The sequence below is a fragment of the Physcomitrium patens genome, chromosome 8 (genome assembly GCF_059467195.1).
Source record: "Physcomitrium patens ecotype Gransden chromosome 8, ASM5946719v1, whole genome shotgun sequence".
Lineage (NCBI taxonomy): Eukaryota > Viridiplantae > Streptophyta > Bryopsida > Funariales > Funariaceae > Physcomitrium > Physcomitrium patens.
The window spans coordinates 9,679,675-9,698,423 of NC_143417.1; positions in this window are offsets into that span (position 1 = coordinate 9,679,675).

The following is an 18,749-nucleotide window of genomic DNA, read 5'->3' on the forward strand; positions in this document are numbered from 1 at the left end:
AACTAGCAATAAAATACTATTTTATGCTTTTGCCACTAGGGAGGATTAAAATGTATGATCAATACTTTAGTTTAAAACAGAAAGAGAAGTCAATATTGGTGAGTATCAAGATTAATGCGTACATCTCAGAATTTTGACCATAAAATTTAGTTCTCATTTAGAAATTGGATACACGTATAACTATAATAAATTATCAAACTATTACAATCAAATCTTTAAGTAATTTGTTAATTTGGATTGTATTGAGAGTTAGGATCTTAGTACATTAGTTGTCATTTTGGGCCTTGGAACATGTTGCAAGTTTAGCCATTTAGGCATTACCAAATAGAGAGCAATATTTAAACAAACAATATAAGATAATTTAACATTTAAAAAAAAAAATAGATATAGAAATTTTTATATAAAATAAATTCTAAGGATGCATCTTTAAGAATTCTAGTATAATCACCTTAAAATTTTAATTTTGGTTTGTAAAACTTTCAAGCCTAAGATCTAGGTTTTGATCCTTGAGCTATTTGTAACTTGAATTACAATGGAAATATAGAATCTTTAATTTTTTTAAAGTAGTATTACTTTCAAAGGCTTTTTAGAGGGATATTTTAAAAGTTTCATACATGTAGGAGGTCAAATTAGAAATCAAAGAGATGAATTATTTCACAAATTAGAAGAAATTAATATATAGACTATATTAATTTATTAATTAGGTATTGTTTCTAATAAAAAATAAATAATTAAACTAAAAAATATATTTTATTTTATTTAAATCTAAAATATTGCAAAGAAATTTTGGTCTAAAAAGTCAAAATAAATATCACCAAAGACTTAAAAAATACTTAATTAAAGAAAAAATTGAGCTTATGAACCATAGATAGATTAATATTAATATCTACAAATCTAGGAGCATAATCTAATGAGGAGTTTGTCTAAAGTTTTTTATTTTTTATTTTTTATTTTTTTTTAATTAATAATTCAATAATTGCTTAAAAAACTCTTCTATAAAATTTGGTTATTGATACAATAGTATGTCACATTACTTGGATGAGATTTATAAATAAAATAATATTTTTTCTATTATAGATATCTAAATTGTATCTAACTTTTGTTGATATTATATATAAAAATTGTCAGATATTAATTCATGATTTGTAACAATATATAATAAAACATAAGTATAAGATTTTATTAATAAGAAGTTGAAAGATCATGATCACTATTGATTTTAATAAAACACTACAATAAAGATTCAGCTTGGATCAAAAAAAAAAAATTCTTTCTTTTTTGTGTAGTTTTCCTTGTTAACTACAAAAGCTCTGTAAGGTGTGTATTATTGATATTAGATGGTAGTTATGTGCTGCTAATGCAATATTGTTTCAATTGTGGTAAAGTTGCGACATGGTCAAACTTCCCTTCTTTGATTGGGTGGCAAGACATTGTGCCTTCTTCAAGTTTTTTTTTTTTTTTTTTTTTTTTTTCTAATGCAATTGTAATATTTAATGTAACTTTGTTGTTGGTAGCTAGGAGTAGGAGCTTAGCAATGGTGTTTTCTTATTCAAATGATATGCATATTGAAGTGATTTATAAATTAGATATTATTTTAGTTCTTCTAATATTTAGATACTGATAGCGACATTGAATGGCTAATAGCTCTTTATATATATATATATATATATATATATATATTATTTTTGGAAAGCCACTCAATTTATGGAAGTTATACTTCATACAAGTATTAGTATATTAATCTTGATCTTGCAGAAGGATTATTGTAATAAAAAAAGAAGACATCTAGCAAGGTTAGATAGTATTGCAACCTATCATGAATCTTATTTTAATTGAATTTCATGTATTTTGGTACTAAGTAGTCATTAACATGTAACTAGTTTTGATTAAAAAGGCTATTAATTGCTTAATCTGTTGATTAAATTTAATTCTTAAGTTTTTTTTTCTTGTAAAAAGTTACAATAGTGTCTTGTGATATTATGCTTCTAGTCTTAATTTTGCAATAATGGTAGAGCAATGTAATTCAAGTTAGGTAGAGGTCTTCTTGAGTTGGTGAAAAAATGATGTTTTTAGCTAATTGATCAAGATTGTCAATATTTCTTTCTTAAGTTTGTTAAAATAAAAGTAGAAAATGTTATTTTGTATAAGATATTACCTTAGGTAAGTTGCTAGTGGTCAAAGGTTTGACTCTTGGTATATGGTAAGGGCATCCAATGGATATAGGATGAAGTCATGGACCAAGAGTCAAAGTCAAAAGGATAAAGTATTAACAAGAGAATATTCAAAGACTAAGTATGAGTCATTAGTGTGTGTCATAGGATACCCTCATAGTTCGTGAGATGCCAAAGGATCCTAAAAGCATGTGTGTAAGATGTAAGAGTAATTAGTATTGGACATAGGATATTCTTGGGACTCGTGAGATGCCAAAAGGATCCTAGGGCCATGTGTGTAAAAGTCAAAGAGTGGATGTTGTTTTTTAGGGCAACAACTACCACCTATAAGTAATGGATGTTGGAAGTGAGAGACATCTTACTCCATACTCTCTTTGTGTGCAACCTTGCTGATGCTAAGTGTTGTGTCTTCTAAGTATTTGTTTTCTTAATAGGTTATGGGCCCACTCACCTTTACTTGTGAGTTTTGAAGTACTTTGAAGTCTTTCTTATTGTAAGGAATAGATCTTATAGTTATTGTTGAAGTTTGAGTTTGTTATCTTCTAATCCTTCTTATGCATCTAGTTGTTGATGTAATTTTGCTCTTATTTATTGTTAAGTGCACTTATAGTCTTTGTTGATGTTAGATTCCATATAATGATGTTTTAGAAATCTAGTGTTATATTTCTTTGCTGAAATTTATCATTGATGTTCTAACTTTGTGGTTTCATGTACTTAACTTCTTAAATAGATTGTTTTATTTTTTACAAGAAGTATTTTTTGTGAGATTAGAAGTATTTTGTGAGAAAAAAGGGGTGATTGAAGAGTGGCAAAGCTTATACAAGAGGTTCAAATAGAGTGTAAGACTTGTGAGAAGTCTTATATGTGAAGTTGAGAGTGATACAAGAGTGAAATCACTTGTTTACTTACAAAGAGGGCATTCTGGGTTTCTAAGGCAGTAACACCTTCTTGTTGATTTTGAGAGTTCTATATCTTCTTTTCTTGATTTTCTTTCTTACATCCCTTCCTTAGACATGGCTTCAAGTGAGGGTGAAAGCTTGAGAGTAATTGAGAAGTTTAGGGGTGACAACTTTTACCATTGGAAGAAAAAAATGGAACTTTTGTTGGCTTCATTGGACCTTTGGAACATTGTTGATGAAAGTGAAGACCCTCTAAGTGACAATGCTGATATCAAAGTGAAGAAGGAGTACAAACGTCATGAAAGGAAGGCTTTTGGGATGATTGCAATAAACCTTGATGATGCCAACTTTTCACATATTATAGCTTGCAATGGACCAGCGGAAGCATGGAAGACTATTTGCAACATCTATGAGAGTAGAAACCTTGCCAACATCCTTTGGACAAGAAGGAAGTTCTTGACGGTAAAGATGGAAGAAAGAGATGACCTCATGGCTCATGTTAACAAGGTAAAAGCACTTGCTAATCAACTAGCAGTTGTTGACAAACCAGTTGATGATAAGGACATTGTATTGACATTGCTCATGAGCCTTCCCGAATCCTACAACTACCTCATTGTGGCATTGGAGTCTATCAACATGAAGGAGCTTACCATGAACTATGTCACGTCAAGACTTGCCCATGAAGTGACCAAGAGAAAAGAAAAGGAGCTTACAAGTAATGATTTGGCTCTATTTTCAAGACAAGGCAAAGATAGCTATTTTTACCAACGTGATAATTTAAAAAGCAATATGAGGAATTACTATATTTGTAGAAAATCAGGTCATTTTGCTAGAAATTGCTACAAGGCCAAGAAAGGAGATAGGGAGAATGCAAACAATGCTAGTGATAGTTTTGGTGGAGATGAGTATGCTTTCATGGCAAAAGAAGGAGCCTCCATAGCTGCCATATCAAAGTGGATTATAGATTCAGGTACTACTAAGCACATGACACCATATAAGTGTTCATTTGACACTTATGAAGAAATTCCAGCAACAAAAGTGTGGTTGGGAGACAATGGCATGGTACAAGCTATTGGAATTGGCTCCATTGTAGTAGAGATTGTTGTAAAGGACCAAATGAAGAGGATTAGATTGAAAGAAGTCCTACATGTGCCAAAAATGAAGAAGAACCTCCTTTCGGTGAGCAAACTTGTATCACATGGTTGTAAGATTCAATTTGACATGAATGGATGTTTTGTCAAGACATTGGATGGCCAACATGTTGCCAAAGGCCTTAGAGATGGAAATCTCTACTTCATCAATTGCAAAAAGGTGAATGGAGTTGAAGTGGTGGCATTTGTTGATTTTCCACAAGATCAAGACAAGTTTGGAATTTGGCATCAACGACTTCGTCATTTGAATGCCAAATGCATGAAGGAGCTCCAATCCATGGTAAGTTGCTTGGATCTTGGTCAATTCAGCCACAATGCCATGACACTTGCTTGTGAAGGATGTATACAAGGCAAACAACAAAGAACTTCATTTCTAAGTGGAGTTGCAACACGTGCAACAAAATTGTTAGAGATTGTGCACTCAGACGTTTGTGGACCAATGAAGACACCATCAATTGGAGGAGCAAGGTACTTTGTTACATTCATTGATGATTTCTCAAGAAAGGTGTGGATTTACATCATGAAAGCTAAGAGTGAATGTTTCTCAAAGTTTAAGGAGTTTAAGGCTCTTGTAGAGAAACAATGTGAGTGTAAGATCAAAGTGTTGAGAACGGACAATGGAGGTGAATACATGTCAAAGCATTTTGATGACTTCATGAAGATTCAAGGTATTGCAAGACAAACCTCTACTCTTTACACTCCACAACAAAATAGACTTGCTGAAAGAGCAAATTGTACCATTGTGGAGATGGCAAGGAGTATGCTTTATACACAAAACTTTGGGCATGAATATTGGGTGGAAGCTGTGGTAAATGCGGTGTACAAAAAGAATAGGTGCCCTACAAGTGCACTTACATCAATGACTCCACAAGAAGCTTGGAGTGGAAAAAAACCTTGTATTTCACACATGAGGATTTTTGGATGCATTGCTTATGCAAAGGTACCAGATTGTATGAGGTCCAAATTTGATGCAAAAGGTACAAAATGTGTATTTGTTGGATATTGTGAAGGTACCAAAGCATATAAGCTAATGTATTTAGAAACCAGGAAGATCATCAAAAGTCGTGATGTAGAGTTTTTGGAGCATAAGAGTGCTTTTGAGCACTTAGAAGAGTGTCAAAGTGGGAGTAAAGGTGTGTTTGTGGACACATCTTCAAGTTTAGCAAAGAAAGAAGAAAAAAAAGATGATGATGACAATAAGGGTGGAGGAAATAGAAATCAAGATCAAGAGCCAAAGAAGGTAAATGATAGTGTGCCTTTAATTAGTAGAACCAACAATGAAGACAATGAAGATATTGAAGGTGATGATGATGATGAAGAATATCAACCTTTGAGTGAGAAAAGACAAGCATTGAGGAAGAAGAAGGATAGAATGCAAGAAGAAGGGTCTTCTTCAAATGAAAGGAGATATCCTTTGAGAGAAAGAAAACCACGTGGTGAATGGTGGAAGGACCACATCTTTTCTCAAATAAGTGAAGAACATGCCAATATTGCACTTCTTGCTGATCTGTTGAGTTTATATGATGCAATGAAGTCCACAGATGCATTGAAGTGGAAGAATGCTATGGAAGAAGAATACAAATCACTCATGGACAATGGAACATGGAAATTGATTCAACTTCCACCAAATCGATCTTCAATTGGTTGTAAGTGGGTGTTTAGAATCAAAAGGGATGCAATGGATAATATTGTGAGATACAAGTCTAGATTGGTTGCCAAAGGCTACTCACAAGTTGTTGGTGTAGATTTCAATGAGACATTTGCTCCCATGGCCAAATTCACCACTATTAGAACCATTGTGGCAATTGGGGCAGTAATGGATTTGGAAATGCATCAAATGGATGTGAAGACGGCTTTCTTGAATGGAAGTTTGAAAGAAGACATCTACATAGATCAACCTCAAGGATTTGTTGAAGAAGGCAAACAACACCTTGTTTGTAAGTTGAAGAAATCTTTGTATGGGCTAAAGCAATCACCAAGGGCATGGTACCAATGTATTGATACATTCTTTGTGAGTGAAGGATTTAGAAGGAGTGAGGCTGATCATTCCTTGTATGTGATGCAATCAAATGAGTTCATATTGATTGTCATCTTCTATGTTGATGATTTGATCATCTTAACCAATACATTGAAGATGATGGATTGGTTGAAGGCAAAGTTAGAAAAGGAGAATGAAATTAGTGATTTGGAAGAGCTTCACTATTGTTTAGGAGTGGAGTTTGTAAGAGATCGTGCTAAGAAGACCATTACAATGAGCCAAAGCAAGTACATTGAAGAAATATTGAAACGATTCAATATGGAGGAGTATAAGCCTATTGGAACACCATTGGAGGCAAACTTGAAGTTGATGAAGCTCACAGATGAAGAGTTTGCTGAATTTAAAGATCAAATGCAAGGTGTTCCATACAAGGCAGCAGTAGGCTCACTTATGTATGCAATGGTTGGCACAAGGGTGGATCTTGCATATGCGGTGAGTGTTGTGAGTCAACACATGTCAAAGGCTGGACCAATCCATTGGACAACCATCAAAAGGATCATGAGGTACTTAAAAGGTACTTTGAACTTCAAATTATGCCTTGGAGGTGATAACATTAGTTTACATGGTTATTGTGATGCGGATTGGGCTGGAGATGCAAATGATAGAAGGTCAACAATGGGGTATGTATTCTTTGTTGGAATGGGAGTAATTTCATGGAATTGCAAGAGACAACCAACAATTGCAAGGTCAACAATGGAGGCGGAGTATATGACAACAAGCCATGGTGCAATGGAGGCAATATGGTTAAGACAACTTTTGAAGGACATTGGAGATGTGCAAATGGAAGCAACTCCAATGAAGTTTGACAATCAAGGATGTCTTGCATTTGTAAAGAATCCAAAGCATCATTCAAAGACCAAACACATTGATATTCAACATCACTTTATAAGAAAGAAGATTGAAATGGGAGTGATTGATATGAAGTATTGTGCAACGGAGGACATGCTTGCTGATTTGTTGACAAAGGCATTAGTAAAGGATAGACACCACATGTTGACAAAGGCATTAGGCATAAAAGGCATTTGACCAATAGCAAAGTGGGAGTGTTAAAATAAAAGTAGAAAATATTACCTTGTATAGGATATAACCTTAGATAAGTTACTAGTGGTCAAAGGTTTGACTCTTGGTATATGGTAAGGGCATCCAATGGATATAGGACGAAGTCATGGACCAAGAGTCAAAGTCAAAAGGATAAAGTATTAACAAGAGAATATTCAAAGACTAAGTATGAGTCATTAATGTGTGTCATAGGATACCCTCATAGTTCGTGAGATGCCAAAAGATCCTAAGAGCATGTGTGTAAGACGTAAGAGTAATTAGTATTGGACATAGGATACTCTTAGGACTCGTGAGATGCCAAAAGGATCTTAGGGCCATGTGTATAAAAGTCAAAGAGTGGATGTTGTCTTTTAGGGCAACAACTACCACCTATAAGTAATGGATGTTGGAAGTGAGAGACATCTTACTCCATACTCTCTTTGTGTGCAACCTTGCTGATGCTAAGTGTTGTGTCTTCTAAGTATTTGTTTTTCTTAATAGAGTTGATACTGCACTTGAAACCTTATAATTGACCTTAATTATTTTCATTTTTTTTTCTAAAAAATCTATGTCTTAGTAAACTAGAAGTCCGCCAAAATAAAGACTATTGATTGATTGTAGAAATTGTGCAAAGGTAGTAGAAAATCTCTAGCAATCATATTGTACAAGGATTTCTAAATTTTGGAAATTAAAGAAGTATTGATTTTGATCTTTGGTTTCTAGTTTTTTTTCTTTTCTTGTAACTTTATAGTTGATATTTCTAGCATCAATAGTTGTTTGTATTGTATTATTTTATTATGCTCTAGGTTGACTACCAATAATGTTGAATTCTTGACCTACTCAGTCATAGAGAGACAATCAAAGACTATCTTGGTAAAGTGATCAATTAGTAATTTACGGCTCATAATAAAAATTATAGCACAATTAATATAAACTTGTACACATATTAATCAAGCAACAACATTGGATTCAAAGAATGTTACAAATAGGACAAAAATTGATTACTTCTTTGAGGTAATTGAATGGAAGGTATTATATAGGTAGATGTAGTGAGTGGAAGCTAATAGCTTAATTGATTGCTATTTGCAATTTGTTGCAATATCTTTTTTTAAATAATTAAGATCCAATTGTGATTTCTTATGAGTTGGGACCTTTGACAAATTGATTGAGTATAAAGTCAACTTTGGAATTAAAATCAAAGCCAATTGTAAGTTGAAGAGTATATTTGATGCAATGAGAACGAGAAGCAAGCATGCTCACCTTTCAATACATCAATTTTGACACTTATTATTGGATGGCAGTTGGAATAGAGATCCTTAAAGACTTATAGAATCATTTGGATCCTAAAAACCATAATTATTGAGTTAAATCAAAATTTCATTCTCATTATCAAATTATCTTGGCATTTTTCAACACATACATGATGTGAATGAATTTTTCTTAAATTGAACAAACTGGATTAAATTGAATGAATTAAGATTGAAGTAGATGATAAATTATGGTTGAAACTTAATTAAATAGATGATTTTTTAATTATAGATAAAAAATCATTTATAGATAAAATTTTATTTATGGAAGAAAAATTATCATTGAACAAATTTTTAATTTTAGATGATAATTAATATTATATAAAAAAATTAAATAAAAATAATTTAAAAAACTAAATAACCTCATATAAAAAATTCATTGTGTTGTAGAGGTGAGTATATGGATTTTAATTAATTAAAAAAAATAAGTTCTTAATAAGAAGAAAAAAATTATTTAATTGATTTATAAGTTAATTGGTAGTTGTGAACTAGAATAATTCACCTATTAGAGGGCTTTATCTAGCTTAAAATTGGAAAAGTTATTAGACTTGTTGAATAGAAATCTATTACTAATTAAAAATTACTAGAATTATTAAATAATTAAATTATTATAAACTAAGATAGACCTTCAATTAGTGGAGGTTTATTTTAATTCATAATGGCTAAGTCCATTGGATCATGTCTTTGTCAAGATTTAAATTCAAGATCACATACTAGCTAAGAAAATAACAAGATTTGTTAGATGCTCTTCATAGATGATTTGAACTTATATCAAAAGAAGGATATGCAATTTTGATCATCAATGAACAATTTTCTTAAAGATGAAATAATTTTATCTTAAAATAATGAAATCATTACTAACTATTGTTTCAAGTTTTTTTAAACAAGTTCAATTAAGTATGTCCTCTCATACTCTTGTTCATGATATTAACAAAAATTCTTCAAAATTTCATGATATTTTAAAGTTTGAATTCAAGAAGAATCTATTCTATTTTGATGATCACTTATATATTCCAAAAAGTGAAGGATGATTACATATTTTTTAAGTTGATTATAACTTTTTAATTATAAGATATTTTGATTACAACAAGATTTTAGAATTAATATCTAAGGATTTCAAGTGGCCTCAAATGTAGAAAAAAATCAAATATTTTGTATAATTATGTCACATTTATTTAAGATCAAAAATTCTTTATCATTGACCATAAATACTTTTTCAACCATTAACTATTTATAAACAATAATGGTCTTCTATTTCTATAGATTTTATTATAGATCTTCCAATCTCAAGTTCCTATGACTTTATATTTGTGATAGTAGATTATTTCATCAAGATGGCATATTTTGTACCATGTATAAAATCTATCACAAATAAAGAAATAATTAAGTTTTTTCTTAACAACATTTATTACTATCATGGATTGTCCAAGTATATTATATTAGATAAGAGGTCTCAATTTGTATTAATATTTTTTAAAACAACTTTTTAAAATATTAAAAATAGATATAAAAATATTTTTAGATTTAATTTTTAAATTAATAGTCAAATAGAATGTATAAATTAGATTTTGAAGAAATACTTGAAGTATATCATCAATTATCAATAAGATGATTGGACAACTCTTTTATTATTTATAAAACTTACTTATAATAACACAATATATTCTTCTACTTAATAAATTTTTTTTTGCTAATCATGGTTATCATCCATGGCTTAATACTTTTGACTTTTCAAAAATTGATAATCTTACAACAAAAGATTTGACAAATTATTTATCTAAGCTATTATCAAGGACATAAATTTCAAAGAAAGTAAATCTCAATATACTCTTTCATTACCCAAAAAGACCAAAAAATCACTCAAAGATGATAATATATTCAACTAGAATGGCTATTTTGAAAGACAAGAAGACTAGAAAGACTTGAAACAAGACTAAAGACTACAAAGGCATTGACAAGAATGAAGAAGACTACACTCTTGTCTCTATATATACTATCCAATTAAAAGCTATATAACAACATCCCAAAGGACCTCCAGTATATGTCCAATTTGTAAGATATGTATCTTTACTTACAAGGCAAGTTTTTTATATGCATTCTGTATTGTTAGCTTGTATCATAAGCTATTCACACATGTAATACATGTCTAAGTTTTTGCCAAGTTTATATCCTAACAATCAACTATAAATATGTATAAAGTCAAATATTTGTCTATGAAGCTTCTAAAAATATAAATCTATATAGCTTACAAGATAATATCAAATCTACTTATATTTATCTTTAATATAGCACTTTTTATTTAGATAAATATATATATATGTCCATAATAGCTACATACAACAATATAGGTACATTTAAAAGAAGTTCAAGAAGAATAAAAGGTCATCATAGATGCCTATTACAAGGAATAACTTTAATTTCATATTGGCAATAAAATATGATTATTTTATCATGATATCAAGATTATTTGCCTTTTTGATAAATTAAATTATCATAGACTTGAATTATTTCTTATATATAAACAAGTCAATTTAATTGCTTATTGATTATATCCATTGAAGTCTATGAAGATTCATCTCCTATTTTATATGTCTTTTATCAAGCCATGTAAGATACTGAATATCTCAAAAAGAAGATAAATGTCATCGGATCCTGTATAAATAGATAATAATTAAGAATTCAAGGTGGAAAAGTCTTAGATTGAAAGTGGTATCAAAATAGGTTGGAATATTTTATTTATTGGTACTGATATAATATTAATGAATGCACATAGGAGTCAACAAAGAATCTTACAAATATAACAAAGAAGATTTATACTTTTCATCAACGATATCCATCAAAATTAAGATGAAGATTCAAGCAATTTTTTGTTATAAAATAAAGAATATTCAATAAAAATTACATTTTATCTTTTATCTTTTATTATTAATTCTTTATATTTTGTGATGCTAATAAGATGGAAAATTTATAATTGGAAAATTCAATGTAAGATCCAACATTTATTAAATTATCAAATAAGATATTATGATTGTCATAGCTTTAAAGATAACGTAATAAAGATGAAGATCCTCAAGTATAGCAAATTCTTCTTCAAATAGGTGTTAAGATATAAAAATTTTGGTATCACGACCTTAAAAGAGATTCTTGATGTTTGGTGATTTTATTAAAGATAGAAATGTCTTTTGATAGTATAACAAATATTTTATTTGAAAAAAGTTATGAAGGCCTCAACAATGATAAAATATCAAGGTAGTCTTCTTGCCTTAGAATAGGACATTATTGTTAGCTAAGAAGATTTATCAACTATCTTTAAAAGAAACAATGATCAAAATATGTAGCAAATACAATTTGTAGCATTTTAGACTTTATCAATATGTGATTACCACTCCTCATGGATCTTGTCTATAGATGGAGGAGGTAATTTCATATATATATATATATATATATATATATACTCTAATAATTACTTAAATAATAGAAATAGATAAAAGTAAATAAAAATAGATTAATTTAATAATATTTTTAAAAAAGCTTTTTAAAAGCTTTATAGATGAAATTTTATTTTTTTACATGTCTATAGGTGATTGATAGATTAAAAAATTAACCAAAAAGTTAGCCACATGTTGTACATATTAATAGCTTATGGTACAAGCAAACAATGTGGAACATATAAAGAAAACTCACCTTACAAGTTAAGATATGTGTCTCAAAAATTAAACATGTATTGGAGATCCTATAGAATGTTGTCACATAGCTTTTAGATAGATAGTATATATAGAAGCAAGAATGAAGCATTTTTCACTTTTATCAATTCCTTTCTTACTTTTAGTATAGTTTCAAAGATCTTTATTTTTTTATTTTTTAATAATAGCCATTCGATTTTTTTAATATGTATATTTCTTTATTTCTAGTTGTCATCTTTCTTTAAAAAAAGTCTAACTTATTTATATGCCTTCATTGAATTCTTTTCCTTGATATGAGCTAATCTTCTTAATTCAAATGGATGACTAATTTCTTATTGGTGGCAACTTCAATATGGTTGAAAAATAAAAAGTCAACCTTCCAATTACAATCTTTTCTTTGTAGAAAGAAAAAAAATAAATTATATGAGAGCAATTTAAAACAAGCTTCTTTCTTAAAGGTCCTTTTCAATACATCAATTTACTTAAATATTTATAAAATAATAAAAAAAAGATAGGACATAAGTAAAGAAGTATTTAAATAGATTCTAAGCATTTGGCTTATATGGTAGTAGCATATATGATGCAATCCAAAAATATCAAATGCTCATAAGGTAGTAGCCTCTATGATGCAATCCAAAAATATAGGATATGAAGAGATTCCATAATACCCAATCACCTCCTAATATCCATTATATTGATATTGTAGGAACAAAGATCTCAAAAATCTACGTATAAAATGAACATCCATCATTTATAAGACAAAAAAGTTAAAGAAATTATAAAGATGATATGAAAAGGGCCAAAATCTACAACTTCTTTGTTCCTCTCACATCTTTGTAAATTCATAGAATTGTATAAGATGTATTATCAATGAATAACAAATGCTAGAAGGTTGTGTAAAATTTTGATTTTATATTTCTTTGAAATATAATAATAATCATTTTTTTATCAATTTTTTTAAAATAAAATATTATATTTAATATATTCCTTGATTTTAATATTATTTTTTAACTTGAGCTTCTAAAACTTAGATCTATAATTAGATTTAAATTATTTATTTAGATCTAATATAAATTAATATATATAATTATTTCATCTATAATATCTTCAAATTAAATTATCCATACAACACAAAATCTAAAAAAATATGATTATGCCCTTTTAATATCAAAGGTCTCAATACTTATCATATGTTATTATAAAATTATATAAATTTATCCTAAATTAGTCTTTTTAGCCCTCTTTTTAGTCCTTCTAGTCATATCTCTAACCTCCTATATCTTCTTAATACTCTCTAATTATATTTAAAATATAATTTATAATATAATGTAATAAGAGTCATGTTATTAGATTTTAGTTGCTTATAAAATGTGATTAAATTACTACTTTGAAGTAGTTAATTTAAAAAGTCTATTATTGACGTTGATTTTACATTGATAATAGTTTTTACATATTTAGAGCTATCTTTATAAGACATTAGCGAGTCTTGAAATCTTATTATATTTCTTTTATTTAATGATTAAGACACATACTATGTAAAACTTATTAGAAAAATAATTAGAGAAAGTTTCTTGTATAAAAAAGAATAGTTAGGCCAATCATATGGATGAATAGAGATGGATGATGAAAATCTTCATTCTTGTTGGCCAAAATTCATGCCCAATGGACTTTAAATAGATTATTCAAGGCCTTATTAGGGATTAGGATTATTTTTTTAAGGATATTTGAACTTAAGAGGCTAAAGTGAAGAAGTTTAGATTTTTGGCTATGGTTATGGTATAAATTCTGAGTAAATTGGAATTTTTATGAAAGAGTTATAGGTGCTTAAAATTAAGATGTAGATTTTGTACCTATTGTTATTTTTTTGGACATAATGCATGCATCAAGAAAGCAATGAAGGATTGATAATTGAAGTAAAATATATATATATATATATATATATATATATATATATATATTACTATATATTTTACATAGTACTCAATGAATTCTAATTTGAAATGAAGGAGATATACGAAGTTGAAGTCAATGCTTACAATCCAAAAGCAATAAATGACCTGATTTACTAGTGGTTGTATTTTAAACTATATCTTTAGTAATTTGATAAGATTTTGGCTAAATTTTTTGAAGAATGTATATTATCATGTTACTAAATTTTATGTATAAATTTTGTGGCATTTAAAATTTTGATATTTGAGATATAAAAAAAATAGTATTTGGATGCTTATAAATTAGGATTTAGAGCACTTGTTAGGATTTCTACAATATCAAACAATCTATAGTAGATTTATAATTTATTATTTTTGTAGTAAAGCTTAAGGATAAATGTTATATTTTCTAGAAATTTGAAAAAAATTGAATAGTTGAATTAATAGATATGATATTCTAAAATTTGAGGAAAAAAAAATTATGGGAGAAAAATATTTTGAAAGGATTTTGAAATAATTTGGACATTTTGTGCAAAGTAAAAAAAATTTTGGAAGCCAAGACTTTATATATATGTTAAAGATAGAGATATAGAGCTATGGCAAAATTATGATATAAAGATGGATTTTTGTAAGAAGATTATGGATTTTCTTTAAGTTTATGAAAAATCTAACTTACTAGCAAATAGTTAGTTATGACCTTATATATCAAAGGATATTAAGATATTTTTAGATGTTATAAAAAGTCTTATATATAAACTTTCTAAATTTTTTTTTTTATTATTAGAGTACTTTTTTTATATTGCTGCATTTATTTATCTTCTATAATAGAGATAAATCACTTATTGGAGTTTAGTCAATAATTTAAAGCTAAATTTTCTATAGCTAGGTATTTAATGTATTCCCAAATAGATAATCAAGTTATACAATAGGAGCTAAAAGTCCTTCTATCCTTGAATCTTTAGCCACTATCTTCTATCAAAATTAATCTTTATTCATCTTAGTCTTTATCTATTTTGGTTTTAATCCATCCAAGTGATCATCTGACTAATTAAATAGAATTATTGAAAATAAGATAATAATTTCTTAAGATTTATCCAAAAATAATAGAATTTTTTGGTGTCAATTATTGGTGCACTAATTATCTAATTAATAGTGGCAACAAAAAAAGAAGCTAGAATTGCCCTTACAAAAGCTCAAGACAATTTACAAGAACTTCAAAAACATAAAATTTTAAATTTATATTAATAAATATTGTAATATTTTATTCATAAAAGAGATCCAAAAACTAAAAGTATGACTCATAAAATCAACTCACTAGTGTTTTAGGATAAAAAGATGTATTTAGATTGCTTAGAACTACAATATAAGGTGAATAGAATAGAAATCTTTAGACAAATAGAAAATTAGAATTTTAGTTGTAGGATTGGAATCTTAATAAGTCTTGGAGGCAATTATCTTAGTTGGTTTAGTATTTTTTACTTATTATTGAATATTAAGGATTATTTATTAAGGTCAGTATTTATATTGATATTCTATATATAAATATTACTTATAAAAAAACTATAAATATTAGTTAATAATCAAAAGAAGCATGAGAAAGAATCTAATGTCTTTTTAGTTATTATATAGAGAGTAAAATTTAAGTAGATTTAAATTGATTTTATTACTATAAAATATCATGAAGATAGGAAATTATATTATTAAACTGATATTAGCATTATAAAACCATTCAAGTAATTTTTAGAATTTATTTAGAATTTATTTAAAATATTTTATGAATTTTTAGAGCAATTTCCAACACTTTGGTAAAAATGAGTTTCACCACTTTGGGAGCTATTATGAAGAAATGGAGCAAGATTTGAAGGCCAAACAAGGTTCCTAGGCTAATTAAGTGCTTTTAAATATTATAATGAAGTCAAAAATATAAAATTATTGATTTTACTAGTAAAAAATAGAAGGACCAGTAGCTAATATAACCCTTATAAGAAATGAGGTGTTCCAGTCCTACATGGATTGTAGCACCTTGAAGATAGTTAAGAAAATAAGACTAAGGTCTTATAGCCTCTCTTAGAGACTCATATACACTACTTGTGAGCCTTGGTGAGGCTCAAACTCTTGATCTCTTAAGCAAGTTATCCTTGAGGTAAAAATTATTTACTTTTCATTTATTTACTTGTTATTTTTAAACCTTCATAACTTACTCATAGTAACTTGGATTTACATATTTCTTATACCATTGAAAAGATAAAGAATTTTTCTTTATAAAAATTTATTTTTATTTTTATTTTTTATTTTATTAGGTGAAAACTCAATGAATAGATTGTAATTAGTTTTGTAGTGTACAATTGCTTGATTGCACTTATTTCACTAGTTTATATATTGTACTTCTTTTGTTCTTATTCTTACTACTTCCACTTCACACCACCAATTATAAGCAATCCTTAATTGAGGCCATCTTGTAATTTTCATTGAAAAGTAAATTTTACACTCATAAAAGAATTAAATAATTTATACTTATATTAGATGGAGAGTAAAAAATGATCACATGACAAAAGAATTTTTTTTCATAATAAGAAAAAAATTTAAAAAAAAATATAGTCATTAAATTCATTAATTTCATAAGATTCAAAGTCATCAATAATCAAGCTATTGAAGATATTTATATAGAGCTTTTTAAGTAAATTCTATGACAAATAAGATAAAGGTAAAAAAATAATATAGCCAAAATAGAAATCTTTGATGCTATCTCAACCACCGTCTCAAATTGAATAACTCAAATTTTAAATAATTTATTTTCAAACAAGGAATTTTTTTGTAGTAGCATACTATATAAAAAAATAATAGACTTCTAGGTCAAATGGCATTGCGGTGAATTTCTTCACCACATATTAAAATATTATTAACTTAGATTATAGATTGATTGTAGAAGTTGTTATAGAAAGAACATTTTTAAGAGAGGTAATCAAAAGCGTCATTATACTAATCTTTAAGAACAACAATTGAACAAGCAAATGCTGCCCATCTCCAATGTAGATAAGAAACTTTGGCTAAGTGTGGATACTAGAGGGCCAACTTGTCAAGCTATTGGAAATTCCTTTCAACTTATCTGTTACCACATCAAATATTTATAGGTTCTTATTAGAGAAGATTAAGCTAAAACTTACATTCTAATGTTCCACCAAACTTTCACTTATGAGTCAAAGATTAATTGTTAATCAATTGCTTATTTCTACCCTATGGTACTTTAGAAGTGTGGACCGGATCTAAGAAAGCTATCAAATAAATTAAAACACTCCTTTGCAACTACCTCTAGATTGGTTGGAAATACCAAGCACCTACAAGAATAACATGGACAACATATGCAATAAAAAATTGAGTTGGATGGCTTAGCTTCACCAACCCCAATGACACATTAAATTTTTTTTTTGAGCTAATCGCTGATCAAAGCATATAAACCAAATCACTCCAACCTTATCTTTCTCCAATACAAAAAAATATTTCTATTATTTAACTTGTTAAATAATTCAACCGTTTTTCTTTAATTTTTCTATAGTAGTATTTAACACATTAAAGTACATTTTGATTCATTTTCAATCAGCATTTGTTTATTAATTTATATTTTTGGAACAGAAAAAACTTTACTGCTTTCTTTTTAAAATGAGGGAATACACAGTGATTGTAGGGCCTAACTCAAGTCCCAAGGTTTGGGTGAGACATTAACAAGTACAACGTGACCATGTCTTTTTCTTTTTCTTTTGATTTTGACAAATACGGGGTTCAGCTGTCGCATTGGATTTGATCATGTCTTTGAATCATTCATCAAAAGAAACTTGATTGCTACGTTCATATTTGATGGGGGGTGTGTTCGAATGTGAGAATCTACGTGACTAGCATTGACCCCAAACTCATCACCCTCTATAAAAACGGCTACCTTTATTCACGCAGCGCCGCCACGCCAGAGCAAACATCCAACATTCCAGAGCGTGTGGGTGTTGAAACAACAAACAATGCTATCCACCATATTTTCACCCAACAGAGTTTGATCAAATGTGTCGGTAGGTCAGGGAGGTTCTGGCATTTAAATAGAAACAGCCAAGATCCTATTCTTTCCATGATTAGCCTTGAGTCTGCTGCTGCTTTTTCCCGGTTATTGCCTCAATATTGACTGTGAGCAAACACCTCTTATGCAATCTTCACTGGTTTTTTTTATCCCCGTCCCCAAGGACTCATGTTTGATTCGGCAGTTGGCTTGATCTGGCGGTCTCCTTCTGCCGAGGACAGCTCCCGAGATTCTATCTTCGGTATTATATATCTTGCGTGGGTCACCGATGGCTCTGACAGAGATTGCCCAATTTGCACATCGTGTGTTACTGGATCAGTGCTGCGCCAAATTTGGGAGTGCGCCGCAATGCAAGAGGGCCTGGTGTCAAGCTAACATGTTATGTAATTTACTCACCCCTCATGGCAGGAACAGAGTCGTTGTGCTATCGACTGGAAAGCCAGCGACCCTCGCTAAGTCTCCCATTTCTAAGTC